Consider the following 14,624-nt stretch of genomic DNA (forward strand, 5'->3'; position numbering starts at 1 on the left):
TTTCTTCTGAAAAATATTTTTCAACTTCTGCAGGGCATAAACTATGCAGTTTCTCAAGCTTGCATCTTTCCAAATCTTGTTGTGTGAAATTGGTGCCATTTTGGCTATAAAAATCAACAGTCCTTGTAGTCTGCAAGTTGAAAACCATGTGGACCCTGAAAGAAAGTGTTGTTGTGTGGAAGCAACAATAAGAAAGCAACATGAAAGTTTTTCTTCAAGCAAAATGTGGTGCATTTCTAGGAAGCAAAATGAATGTTTACATAACTTGTATCTTTGGGTTGGTGACAGAAAATAAGTTCTTTTGGACATTTTTAATAGAAGATTCCTGAACCAGTAAATCCAGGACCCCAAAGGCATGAAGAGAAATCATATTGGGCATATTCTAGTGACAATAAGCTTTCCTGATATCTCTAGTAGAAGATCCCAAAAGGAACATGTCAGAGGCTTAATTAAGTATGCATCAGACAGTCCTGGCTTGTTGCTAGCAATGGGAAAGCTATGGCTTTCCCCCAGAAGACTTTTTCCACACAACTAGACACTGATAGGATGATACACACACAGACTGAATCCCCAAATGCTTACTTCTAGCTCTGTATGTGCACTTTGTGTAGAAATAATTGACAACCTGGCAGCACCTGAACAAATTCCTTTTTTGCTCTCTGAATGCCAATAGTCAACTAGTATTAATTTATCCTTCATTTGACACATTCTCAGATCTAACCTGGCAGACTGTCAGAATCTACTGCAAAAGGGATGCAAAGGAAAGATTATGAACATGTGTGGATGGGTTGTGGGGGGTGTTTCTGCTTTGTTTTTAGAATTTATCACTGGGAAGTCACAGTCCCAAAATGTTTTCTTTTTAATTTCACAAAGCACTCTGATGAAAGGTACCAAGAATACAGTATACTTTAGGAATTGATGTTTTGCAGCCTCTTGTAGCTTACAAATATGTGAAGAGGAGGGGGGGGGTGAAGCTAAATCAAAAGGAAGAAAGAGTCCACTGTGATCAACTGAAGGGAATCTTTGCAGATCAATATTACTGAAGACGTTGTAGGAAGCATGAATCTAAACACTCAACCAGTTTCAAGCATTAGACATGGATGGAGGCTTTAGTGTTTAAAAATGAGATGTGTCAGCATTTACACCAATCCCAAAACTTGTCCCTGATTTGAAATAGGGGAATATAGGCTCCTAATCTCCTGTCTGTGTTGTCTGGCAGGATGAAAACCTGTTTCTCTCTGGAAATCTTGCACAAGCTGGGAGGGAGAAGGAACTCCCATCTGATATTCCTGTGATAAGCCTTTAAAAAAATAAAGCTGATAAATTAATTTCTATTGGCAGGTCAACTGTACTATGATGATAATTTCACCCCATCTTAATTGCTACTGCTCCTTCCTATAGAATCATAGAATCATAGAGTTGGAAGAGACCTTATGGGCCAGCCAGTCCAACCCCCTTCCAAGAAGCAGGGAAATTGCATTCAAAACACCCCCAACAGATGGCCATCCAGGCTCTGCTTAAAAGACTCCAAAGAAGGAGCCTCCACCACAGTCTGGGGGAGAGAGTTCCATTACTAAACAGCTCTCACAGTCAGGAAGTTCTTCCTAATGTTCAGGTGGAATCTCCTTTCCTGTAGTTTAAAGCCGTTGTTCCGCATCCTAGTCTCCAGCGCAGCAGAAAACAAGCTAGCTCCCTCCTCCCTATGGCTTCCCCTCACATATTTATACATGGCTATCATGTCTCCTCTTGGCCTTCTCTTCTGGAGGTTAAACATGCCCAGCTCTTTAAGCCACTCCTTGATCCAGACCCTCCTCTGGACACATTCCAGCTTGTCAATATCTCTCTTCAATTGAGGTGCCCAGAATTGAATGCAGTATTCCAGGTATGGTCTGACCAAGGCAGAATAGAGGAGTAGAATAACTTCCCTGGATCTAGACACTATACACATATTTATGCAGGCCCAAATCCCATTGGCTTTTTAAACTGCTGCATGACATTGTTGACTCATATTTAACTTGTTGTCCACGAGGACTCCAAGATCCTTTTCACATGTACTGTTGTCAAGCCAGGCATCCCCCATTCTGTATCTTTGCATTTCATTTTTTCTGCCTAAGTGAAGTATCTTGCATTTGTCCCTGTTGAACTTCATTTTGTTAGTTTTGGCCCATCTCTGTAATCTGTTAAGGTCATTTTGAATTCTGCTCCTGTCTTCTGGAGTATTAGCTATTCCTCCCAATTTGGTGTCATCTGCAAACTTGATGATCCTGCCTTCATCTAAGTCCTTAGTAAAGACTTCGTTAAGCCCCTAGACTATGGACTAGGGTTTTGTAGTACAGTGAAGTGATTAGTATTCTCTAGCCTGTATTATATCACTCAGAACTCTTTAGCAAAGTATTTTAAGTCCCACATCTATCTAAAAATCCTGAATTTCACATAGTGACACCATGATAGACAAAACTACTATAACTGTTTAGTATGTGTGACTATATCCTAAGGACTTTATTGTATGAAGCTACGATTTGTTGATCCATGGTCCCAAACTTGCACTTCTGTATAACCTCATAATCTCACCCTTATGCACTTTCTCCTGCGAACTGGGCCGCCACTCACAATTGATCATGTAATCCACAAGCGTAATCTGAGCCATTCCAAAAGTCATTGTATATCATTCCATGTATGTCCATTGCACAAGTTCTTTAAAGGCTTGGTCACAAAACTACATTTTCAGTCTTTTATGGAAGATCAGAAGGGAAGGGGTTGATCTAATATCCCTGGGGAGGCAATTCCACAGCCGAGGGGCCACCACTGAGAAGGCCCTGTCTCTCGTCCTTGCGAATCGTGCCTGCAAGGAAGGCAGGACTGAGAGCAGACATTCTTAAACTCTGAGATGGTTCCTAGAGGGAGATACGTTTGGACAGGTAAGCTAGGCCAGAACCATTTAGAGCACTTTGAATTGTGTTCTGTCACAGACTGATAAAGTCCTTAATCTCATAGATGGCATATACTAGTGCAGTGGTTCTCAACCTATGGGTCCCCAGATGTTTTGACCTTCAACTCCCAGGAATCCTAACAGCTGGTAAATTGGCTGGAATTTCTGGGAGTTGTAGGCCAAACACTTGGGGACCCACAGGTTGAGAACCACTGCACTAATGTGATCCATTCCTGTTTTCCTTTGCACCTGCACTCAATCATCGAGATAAATTATCTACCCCAGGAGTAAATTCTAAATTGCTATACAGGTCACAATGCTAGGGAACTTGGATAAGGATATAGGATATAATGCTACCATTAAAAAAGGAACTATATTGGTCTCCAGAGATGCATTGCTAACATACCAGCAGAATATCTTGCATAAGAAACAGCCATGCCTATGGGAGATGTGCGAAGTGGCTGCAATTCAATTAGTCATTTGTTTCAGATATTTGGATGCCCCTTGCTTTGTTTCAAAAAGATTCAAAGGGGTTCTGTTCCAATTAATAATCCAAACCTTCAAAGCTTTGTAATTGCTTTCGTTAAGATTTTTTCCATTAATGACAATGATGGAAAATGTCCAGGCTAATCTCTTTGTCATATTATAGCTATCAGGATGGAACTTAGCACACTTGTAGACAACATTTATAATCTTAAGACTGCCAGGTTTCAGAATGTTTCAATCATACACTGATTTTTAGGAAATTTTAAATGTTTTTACAAATAGTTTTTTTAAAAAACTACAAGAGCTATCCTTTTGAATTTTTATACAATGAGACAACATAAGCAGGGCATAAATCCTGCAAAGTTTCAGAAAGATTTTTTTTCATCTACCAATTTTTAGGAAGTTTAAAAAAAAACTACAAGAGATATCTCTTTAAATTGTGACACAGTGAGACAACATGAGCAGGGCAGCAAGCCTGCCAAGTTTCAAAACAATCAGTCTATCCACTGATTTTAAAGACTTTTTCAAATTTAAGCACATTTGATTAACCTGCACTGGGACTTTAACAGGGCAGCCCTGTTCTTCTGGCACAGGCAGAATTCTGGGAAATTCTTTCTTTCTCTCTCTTCTACTATACCACAAAGAATTAAAAACACAGATGCTGAGATGAGGAGACCACCAGCTTTGCAGAAAGCCTTGTGATTGGCTTTCTTCTTGGCTCTTCTTCTGATTGGCTGACAAGGGGAAGAAACCACACACAGCTGCCCTTGTCAATCACATCAGCCCCCTCCCTCCTCCCACTCAGATGGAAAGAAAAAGACTAAGAAACAACAAATCTTTATGAATCTACCTGAACCATTTCAGAGCCTTCTATTTAAATTCTTAATGCTTCAGAGGACTCCCTTTCCAATTAGGAATTTGGAGATTTGTTACTATGAATCATACAAATCTCCAAATTATGAAATGAAACTCCGAATTTTGCACAGCCCTTATACGTATGCATTATGCTCCACTTAGACTCCTTGACTTTATAGCAAATGTTCATACTGCCCTCTGACAGAGAAAGGAAATTTGGGGATTATTGTTAATTATGTCCATAAGTTATAAAGGACACCCTTGCCAGAACTAGCAGAACTAATTTAGAATCTGAAACTATACATGTGAAGAATGGAATCAAGAGGAAAAAAATTTCTTCATTCATCAGCAACTTTCTGAAAAGACTTTTGGAAGTGATTTCAGGTGTGTAATCCTGTATTAAACAATAGATCGAAGGCTGCCCTTTAAAATGTGATTTCCCATTTTCTGCAGAATGACAGAGTGCTTATAGACCTGTTTGATTCAACTGCCACATTGCTGTGGCAATGAAGAACTGCATTGTCTTGTCTCACTGCTTCACATTTCATCATAAATCCGAATTGTGTTAGATGAATAGACAAGCAAAAGGATACATGAGACACATTTTCTTTTGGCTATCTGGATACTTCAGAGCTGGTGCCTCTGAAAAATGGAAAGAAAGTGAAGCTACTGTAAAAGTCCCATTTTGAGCTATACCTCCCACAATCCCCTGGTGGTTGGGCAATTCAGAGATTTGTATCACATGTCATGGAGTGTGATGTGCCATCTTTGTATTAAATTTCTGTATAACTGAATCTTTTGTTTCCAGAGTATTTCCCTGCACACTTCATGCTGTTGCTTATAATATCTTCTTTGTTTCTCAAGGTAGTAGAGTTCATGCATGGGTATCCCACATGCTATTTTAAACCACGCTGACACTATGAAAAAGGGCATTCTTCGTCAACTGTAATCAGCTGTTTGATTTATTAAGAATGTGAGATATCAAGTGACTGTCTCAGAAAGAAAAGGTTCCCTACTGATACAGAAACAAAGGCTAGGCTGCAAGACAATAATGGGTCCATGTGGTAGATAGCATTACATCCCATAAAAGAATCTCATGCACTGGAGTGATAGATGAATAATGGGAACAAATATTTGCACAAACCTTTTCTGGTGACTTTGCAAACCTCACAGGTAGCATTTCAGAATACAAAAGCACGTTAACTAATTCCCTCATTTTACTTCTAAATGTATGTGAGATACAATCTGGGGTCTAACTTTTTAGTGGAACACTTTTCCTTTTTTCCAAATAGTTTTAGAATGTCTACCAAAGGCTCACCAGTATCTCCTTTTAACAATAGTACTCAAGAACAGAAGCCAGATTTCTCTGTTCATAAATGGCAGGGCAGGAGTGACTCCATTCATAGTTAGTTCAGCCAAACCACTTCCTAATTACATTTCTAGTAGAAATCAACAAATGTTCTTGTTCTGCCTTCTTCCACATTCAGAATTTTTAAGGAAGAGAATTAGGATGAGAAGGAGAATAAGGATGAATGTTGGGAATGAGGAACAAGAAGAGGCATGGGGATTGATAATGGCAGTTTTTCCATCTCACATTTACAATAATTTGCAAATTTGATATAAAAAGTAAACATATGGAATTTTTAGGTATTTCCACTAGTCAAAACAGCTAGTCTCAATATAGACAGCACACATTGTATCTGCTTCCAAAGGAGCAATTAAAGAGGAGGAGCCTGTCTGGGGAAAGATACAGAAATCAAGACAGCGAGCATTACTTTAACATCAAGAAAAACGGAAGTTTTTAAAAAAGCACTTAGAATTTAGATGGATCAGTGGGCAAGCAAACATGCAAATAACAGATAAATCTAGTTATACACCTCAGGCATTTAAAAAACTATAAGCAAGCATGTATGCATTAATTCTTCTCAGAAAAAATCATAGACATGTACATTTCTCACAATAGCACTATATTTCTGCAGTGATGGAATTGTGTGCTTCTGTGAGGGAAGAGTCTATGCCAATGGTAGCAGTGCTGATGGAAGGGTCTTCCATATCAGACAGATTTTGCTGAGGAGCCAGACTAAATGTAGGGGTGTGCAAAATTTTGGAGCTTGTTTTGTATTTTGGGAGATTCAGGTGATTCATAATGACAAATCGTCAAAATAGAGACCGGGAAGTCAGCATCCAAATCTTTCCAAAACAAAACAGCCATTCTGAAATGTTTCAGAAAATGTTCAAAAAGATTCAGAGATTTGGAGCATTCTTTAAAATGTAACAAAATTGCCTGGGATGAGGGAAGGAGAGGGCTGAATGCAGTAGCTGCAAAGCTAGTCCCCTCCCCTCAGTGAAAGGTGTGTGCTTGAGATATCCTTTCTTTATTTGTTAAAACTTAAACTTAGAAAGTTGTTAGAAAGTTGTTTAAAATTACACTCCTCTTTCCCTAGCCCTTGGATTGGGGATCTTTGGAAGTTATTTAAAATTACACTCCTCTTTACCTAGCCCTAGCAGCAAGATGGAATTACTATATTAATATTATTCATTAATTATTAATTCATTATTTATTATTAGACTCACAGAATTGGAAAGGACCCCAAATACCATCCGGTTCCAACCCATTCTGCCAAGCAAGAAGATGGAATTACTATTATATTGTTATATTCATTATCATATATTATCAGTGTTATTATTCCATTTTGCATAAAGATGGAATTACTGAGACATTATTATGCATTATTATGATTCTATTTTATTATTATTAGACTCATACAATTGGAAGGGCACTCCGGGGCCATCCAGTCCCAGCCCATTCTGCCAAGCAGGAAGATGAAATTACTATTATATTATTATCCCATTATTATTATTATTATTATTATTATTATTATTATTATTATTGACACAATGACATTGTATGACACAGCAAACAAGATAAATATGCTAGATTTCATATCACAAAATCACAAGTCGAACGCTTCCCAAGCATTTAGGACTTGTGATGTATTTTTGGATGATGTGCACAGATGACCTTTTGAAGTTGACAGATTGTAATTTTGTCAACGTTTATTGTTTCCAAATGCTGGCTGAGATCTTTTGGCATGGCACCCAGTGTGCCAATTACCACCGGGACTACCTATACTGTTTTCTGCCAGAGCCTTTACAGTTCAACCTTGAGGTCCTGATAGCGGCTGAGTTTTTCCTGTTGTTTTTCATCAATCCGACTGCCACCTGGTATGGCGACATCAATAATCCAAACCATTATTATTATTATTATTATTATTATTATTATTATTATTATTATTATTATTAGAGTCATAGAGTTGGAAGAGAACCTAAGGGCCATCCATTCCAACCACCTTATGTCCAAAAGGAAGACCCCATTAAGTCCTTCCTAACAGATGACCACCCAGACACTGCTGATTGAATCATAGAATGCTGGGAGTTTAAATGAACCTCCAAAGGCCATCCAGTCCAACTCTACTGAACAGGCAGGGGGACACCAGCCAAGCCCTCATGGCAGATGGCCATGCAGCCTCTGCTTAAAAAACAGTCCCCGTCACATGTACTTAAATGGAAAAAAAAACTCCTAAAAATCAATAGATGAACAAAAATTTCTGAAACCTTGCAAGATCGATGCCCTGTTTATGCTGTGCCATTGTGCAGAAATTCAAGGGGATCCCTTCTGTAATGTATATATTTTTTAATTATTTGTAGAAACCTTTTAACATTCCTAAAAATCAGTGGATGACCAAAATGTTCTGAAACTTAGCAGGCTTAATGTGGTAAATATGGCCTACAACTATAGCAACTTTCATCCTGATAACCATAAACATATTTTAATTTTTAAATCTTCTAAGGATGAGAGAGTTTTACTCACCCAAGGTGCTTAAATTGAAAAAAAAAACATAAAAATCAGTGGATGACTAAATCTTTTGGAAACTTTGCAGGGACAATGCCCTGCTTATGTTGTGTCACTGTGGAGAAATTCAATGGGACCCCTCTTGTAATTTTTAAAAAATATATATGTAGAAACTTAAAAAAATTACTAAAAATCAATGGATGACTGAATTGTTCTTAGACTTGGCAGGCTTACAGTCATTCATGTAGCCTATAAGTGTGGCAAGTTTTATCCTGTTAGCCATAGCAATGACAGAAAAACATGCCTCAAAAATTTATTTACTGCCAAACAAATCTTACTGAAACAATAATGAAACTTTCAAATTTGGATTAAAAATTGAAATGCCCCCCCAATAAATAAAAATGGGGGGGGCACCCAAATTTCCAAATGAATTCCAAAACAGATTAGTGCCATTTTGCACATGTCTAACTAAATGTGCCAAGCAACTACTGGTTTAGTGTGTGGGTGTATGTAACCAAAGTGGCATCATAGCTAATATTTGTCAGCATTATGCAGAAGAAGGAGCATTAGGGATGGTGATGATGATGGTGATGATAAAAATAATTTTATTTCTTACCCACCTCTCCTCATGGCTTGAGGCAGGTTACAACATTGTTATAACACACAACCATCTAAAAACATTAGGTGAAATACACATTTTAAAACATACTTATACAAAATACATACTGAAATATGCATAAGACAAAAGTTTAAAATTAATTTTTAAAACTGGCTGGGTATACCTGCCAGAAGAGATAGGTCTTCAAGTGAGTTTTAAATTCCTACAGCAGATCTAGCTGTTTGAGCTCTTCTGGCAGGTCGTCCCACAGTCTTTGGGTGGCCGATGAAAGGGTGATGATTGCCTGTCACATTCTGGCAGACTGGAGTAGCCACCCCCATAAAACCTCAGTGTCTGGAGCAGATTGTATGGGAGAAGGTGGTCCTGTAGGTAACATGGACCCAAACCATGTAGGGCTTTAAAAGTCAAAACCAACATTTTGTTCTTTGACTGGAAACTAGTTGGCAGCCAGTGGAGTACTTGATATAGAAGCTCTTACCTTCTGGGCTGTTTCTGCCACTGAGCAGAGTGGTCAACTTGGTGGAAGCCAGGGAAAAAGTGTTTCAGTTCCTGTTCCTATTGGCTGCAACTCCCTTATCATCTACAAAAAACAACAAGATCCAATACCTTCATTATTCACTTTAGTCCTTTCCAATACAGTGGCAGAAAGTGATTTTCTGAGGTCCTTGTGTGGGCAAATGGGGATATTTTCATGTTCTTTTTCCACACAAGGAGGAGGGATGCTGTTCTGTTTGGGAATATAACTATGTGAAAATGAGGATTAAGGGATTGCTCAAGAGCTTCAAGAGCCTCAAGGTGTGCTTCACGGATTGCATGCAGACCATGAGATATACTTTGCACCCCCCCAAGTAGGCTACATAGGCACCTCAAAACCACAGTGGAGCCCCAGAATATAAGCAAGCAAGCTGTTTATTGAAAGTTATATGCAAGCAATAGCAAAATCAAAGTTCAGAGTCAATAAAATGGGTTTAAATCCACAAGAGCAAAGTACTTAAAATCTTGAGGCACTCAAAGAACATAATCCAAACTGGATATCAAAGAAGTCCCAAGAAAGGTATCAAGAATAATCCAAACAAGATTAATTCTAAGGCATGAGTCAAATGAAGAACACAGGAAACAAGACTAGAATGCAGGATCAAACTCCAAGATAGTCCAAGGTGTGAAGTCAATGCTGAAACACAAGGTGAGGGTCTTAACTTGAATAACTACCAAACGGCAAAATCACTGGAACATTCAACTGGATTCACAGGCCGAAGCGAGGCTGGTACTTGAAGCAAGATACACAGCTGCAGGAATACACAAGAATACGAAATAAAGATCTTCCTCTCTTGGATTAGCAACGATACCACCTCTGGCTGTGTCAGAGAAAGCAAACCTTTTAAAGGGAAATCCAAGGTCTTTTCCCCATGAGAAGATTCCTCATTATTTTGCTTCGAAAGCAACCCTTTACTCCTTCGCAGAAACTCCAGTTCCCTCATCTGAGTTATCGCTGTCTTCCTGTCAAACTCATTATTTCTCTCCACTGTATCAGCTCCTGCATCCAAACTAGAATATCCATCTGACACATGGAGATTCAGACTTGACTGCTGTGAGGAATGTGATTCAAAGTGCCTGCTTGCAGCCATTCTGTCTCTGGTCCCAGAATCCACTGGGACAAACTCTGGCTGCATCTGAAGTTCTGGCTGCATCTCAGGCCCAAACCCAGAGTCCTCTGGCAAGGCAGGTGCAGGGACAATAACTGGCTGAATGGGCCCAATCTCAGGCTGGGCTACAACAAGTAGTAGTTTTAGGGATCCTATAACAGGATGTGCAAAGATGAAAGCATCCTCCAGAACTTGTTGAGGTCTCCCAGAGGTAGCAGGAGATGACACTGTTGCTGTGTGTGCCAATAATAATAATAATAATAATAATAATAATAATAATAATAATAATAATAATAAAACTTTATTTATACCCCGCCACCATCTCCCCGACGGGGACTCGGGGCGGCTTACATGGGGCCATGCCCAAGACAGTACAATATAACAAAATATAAAAACAACATATCAAAATACAATTAAACAATACAAGAATAACAATACACAGCACAGAACAAAATCAAAGCAAAAGCAACATAACATAACAAGGGCGGGCCGCATGGACACAAAGTTAAAACTCGGGGTAAGAAGAGATAAGAATAAAACCATGGGGAACAGGGACAGGAGATAGTGAAACAGACTAGAGGATAGATGTTGGGGGGAGTAACAAAGGAGGTATATAACAGTTACTCTCCGAAAGCACACCGGAAGAGCCATGTTTTTAAATCTTTTCTAAAGGCTAAAAGAGTGGGGGCTTGCCTGATCTCAATGGGCAGTGAGTTCCATAAACGGGGGGCCACAGCAGAAAAGGCCCTCTCCCTTGTTCCCACAAGGCGGGCCTGAGACAAAGGCAGTGGCGACAGGAGGGCCTCCCCTGATGATCGAAGGGCTCGGGCAGGTTTATGGTAGGAGATACGGTCACGAAGGTAGGTGGGTCCCAAACCGTTTAGGGCTTTATAAATGATGGTCTGCACCTTGAATTGGGACCGGAAAAAGGACGGCAGCCAGTGGAGCTCCTTAAACAGGGGAGTAGATCTCTCCCTGTAACTCGCTCCCGTTATTAATCTGGCAGCCGAGCGTTGGACCAATTGTAATTTCCGGGCCGTCTTCAAGGGAAGCCCCACGTAGAGCGCATTACAGTAGTCCAGTCTAGAGGTAACTAAGGCGTGCACCACCGTGGTCAAGTCAGACTTCACGAGGTATGGTCGCAGTTGGCGCACAAGTTTGAATTGTGCGAAAGCCCTCCCGGCCACCGCCGACACCTGAGCCTCAAGCGTCAACGCTGAATCCAGGAGGACTCCCAAACTGCGGACCTGTGATTTCAGGGGCAGCACAGGTTGCCACCCAATACCCCGATCCGACGAGCGACTGACCAGGAGGGCCTCTGTCTTGTCAGGATTGATCCTCAGCTTGTTCCTCCTCATCCAGTCCGCTACAGCGGCCAAGCACTGGTTCAGCACCCGAGGGGCTTCCTTGGAGTCAGATGGAAACGAGTAGTGGATCTGTGTGTCATCTGCGTAGAGATGGCAACACCCTCCAAAACTCCGGATGACCTCTCCCAGCGGTTTCATGTAGATGTTAAAAAGCATGGGGGATAAAATAGACCCTTGCGGGACCCCACAAGTCAAAGGCCTGGGGTCCGAGCAGGTGTCCCCCGGCTTCACCATCTGGGAACAGCCCTCCAGGAAGGATCGGAGCCACTGCAGAACAGTGCCACCAAGCCCCATCCCAGAGAGCCGTCCCAGAAGGATACCATGGTCGATGGTATCGAAAGCCGCTGAGATGTCCAAGAGAACCAGCAGGGTCACACTCCCCCTGTCCAGTTCCCTGCGGAGGTCATCCACCAAGGCGACCAAAGCCGTCTCGGTACTGTGCCCAGGCCTGAAGCCAGACTGCGAGCGGTCCAGAAAATCAGTGTCATCTAGGAACTCCTGGAGCTGCATGGCAACCGCTCCAGAACCTTGCCCAAAAATGGGACGTTGGAAATTGGTCTGTAGTTGTTACATACGGATGGGTCTAACGAGGACTTTTTAAGTAGCGGTTTTACTACCGCCTGCTTAAAGCAGGATGGAACTGACCCCTGGCCCAAGGAGGCATTTATTGTAGCCACAAACCAATCCAACAACCCCTCTTTGGCCAGCTTGACCAGCCAAGAGGGACAAGGATCCAGAGCGCAAGTGGTCGCCCTCACAGACCCAAGAATCCCCTCCACGTCATCAGGAAGAACAAGCCGGAAAGAATCCCACAAAATCGGACAGACAGGTACCTCGGTTACCTCCGCTGGAACTACAATTAAACTGGAGTTCAACTCACGGCATATCTGAGCAACTTTGCCTGCAAAATGGTGCGCGAAATCGCTGCACCTGGCTGCCAAGTCATCGGGGAGCCCCTGGGCCTCAGGAGGCCGCAGGAGCTCTCCCACAACTCGGAACAGCTCAGATGGCCTATTGGCCGCAGACGCTATGCGAGCGGTCATGAAAGCTTTCCTGGCTGCTCGCAAAGCCACGGAGTAAGCCTTAATAGCGGCTTTAGCCCGTGCTTGGTCGGACACGTCCTGAGATTTCCTCCAGATGCACTCTAGTCCCCTCCTCGCACGCTTCATCACAGCCAGCTCCTCAGTGAACCAAGGGGTTGACGTGGCTCTACGCAGCGAGAGGGGACGTTCGGGAGCGATCATGTCCAATGCCCTTGCCAGCTCACTATTATAGCAATCAGCCAGGACATCGACAGGATCGCCAGTCTCCAGAACAGGAAGATCCCCAAGAGACCTCAGGAGTCCATCCGGATCCATCAGCCTCCTGGGTCGGACCATCTTAGTGGGTCCACCACCCCTGCGGAGGTTAGAAGTCACGGCGAAACTTACACAGATCAGATGATGGTCAGACCATGACAATGGAAGAATATTTTGCTCTTCCACTCTGACTGTCCCACCGTCCACAATAAAAACAAGGTCCAGCGTGTGTCCCGCCTGATGTGTGGGCCCAGATATAACTTGAGACAGCCCCATGCTCGTCATGGCAACCATGAAATCCTGAGCTGCACCTGTCAATGTGGTCTCGGCATGAATGTTAAAGTCTCCCAAAACTATAATTTGTAGGGAGGCCAGGGCCACATTAGAGACCACATCTGCTAGCTCGGACAGGGAGACTGCTGGGTCGCGGGGTGGACGGTACACCAGCAGAATCCCCACGCTGTCTCGGGCTCCCACCCTCAGGAAGACACACTCGAACCTCGAAGTTTGCGGAACGGCGCATCTGATCAGGGCGATGGACTGCCGAAAGATCACCGCGACTCCTCCTCCCCGCCCCCCAGCCCTGGCCTGCTGATGCACCCCAAAACCCGGTGGACTCAGCTGAGTGAGATTCACCCCACCCAGCTCGTCCAACCACGTCTCGGTGATGCATGCCAGATCCGCCCCCTCATCCAGGATTAAATCCTGAATAACAGCTGTCTTACCATTGACAGATCTGGCGTTCAGAAGCAGAACCTTAAGGCAGGGGGTCTGTCCTGAAGACTACCACACCTATTCCTCTCCAGGGTCGCAAAACCTCTGTTGCGCTTCTCCCTGGGTCGCAGGTGACCGCTCTTCCTCCTCCTCCTCCCCCACACTACCTCAATGGTGCCCCACCCGTGGGAACCCTCTTCCTCCTGGGGGAGTGACTGATTAAGATTGCCTTTTAGGGGGGTTAGTCAACTGTCCTGAGATGTGGGGCCCACAGAAGTATTTGTTTGATTAAGGAAGGAACCCATCTCCATTTGAGGTAAAGAGATAATAGAGATACAGAGTTGTCAAATATGCTGCCACTCTCTGCTTTCCATTATCAATAAAAGACTATGCAAGGGGGATTTCATCAAAAGATGGTGTTTAAAGAAGGGAGGTTCTGAATTCTTGCAATGACAAAAGAGGAGGAGGCACAATACACAACAAGTTACTTACTCATATATATGTTATTAAACAAGTGCTAGCCAAGATTAAGGTGTTTAAATATGTAGCAATATCACAGTACTGTTTTTTTTAAATCGTGTCAGAAGCGAATTGAGAACATACTGCAAGTCGCTTCTGGTCTTAGAAAATTAGCCATCTACAAAGACATTTCCCAGGGGACACCCGGATGTGTTATCCTGTGGGAGGCTTCTCTCATGTCACTGCATGGGAAGCTAGGGCTCACAGATGAGAGCTCACCCCATCTTGCAGATTCGAACAGCTGGCCTTCAGGTCAACAGTTCAGCCGGCACAAGGGGTTAACCCATTGTACCGCCGAGGCCCCTACAATACTGATAAAACCATGCAAACCAGCTAATCCA

This window comes from Anolis carolinensis, chromosome 2, assembly GCF_035594765.1.
Source record: "Anolis carolinensis isolate JA03-04 chromosome 2, rAnoCar3.1.pri, whole genome shotgun sequence".
NCBI classification, from domain to species: domain Eukaryota; kingdom Metazoa; phylum Chordata; class Lepidosauria; order Squamata; family Dactyloidae; genus Anolis; species Anolis carolinensis.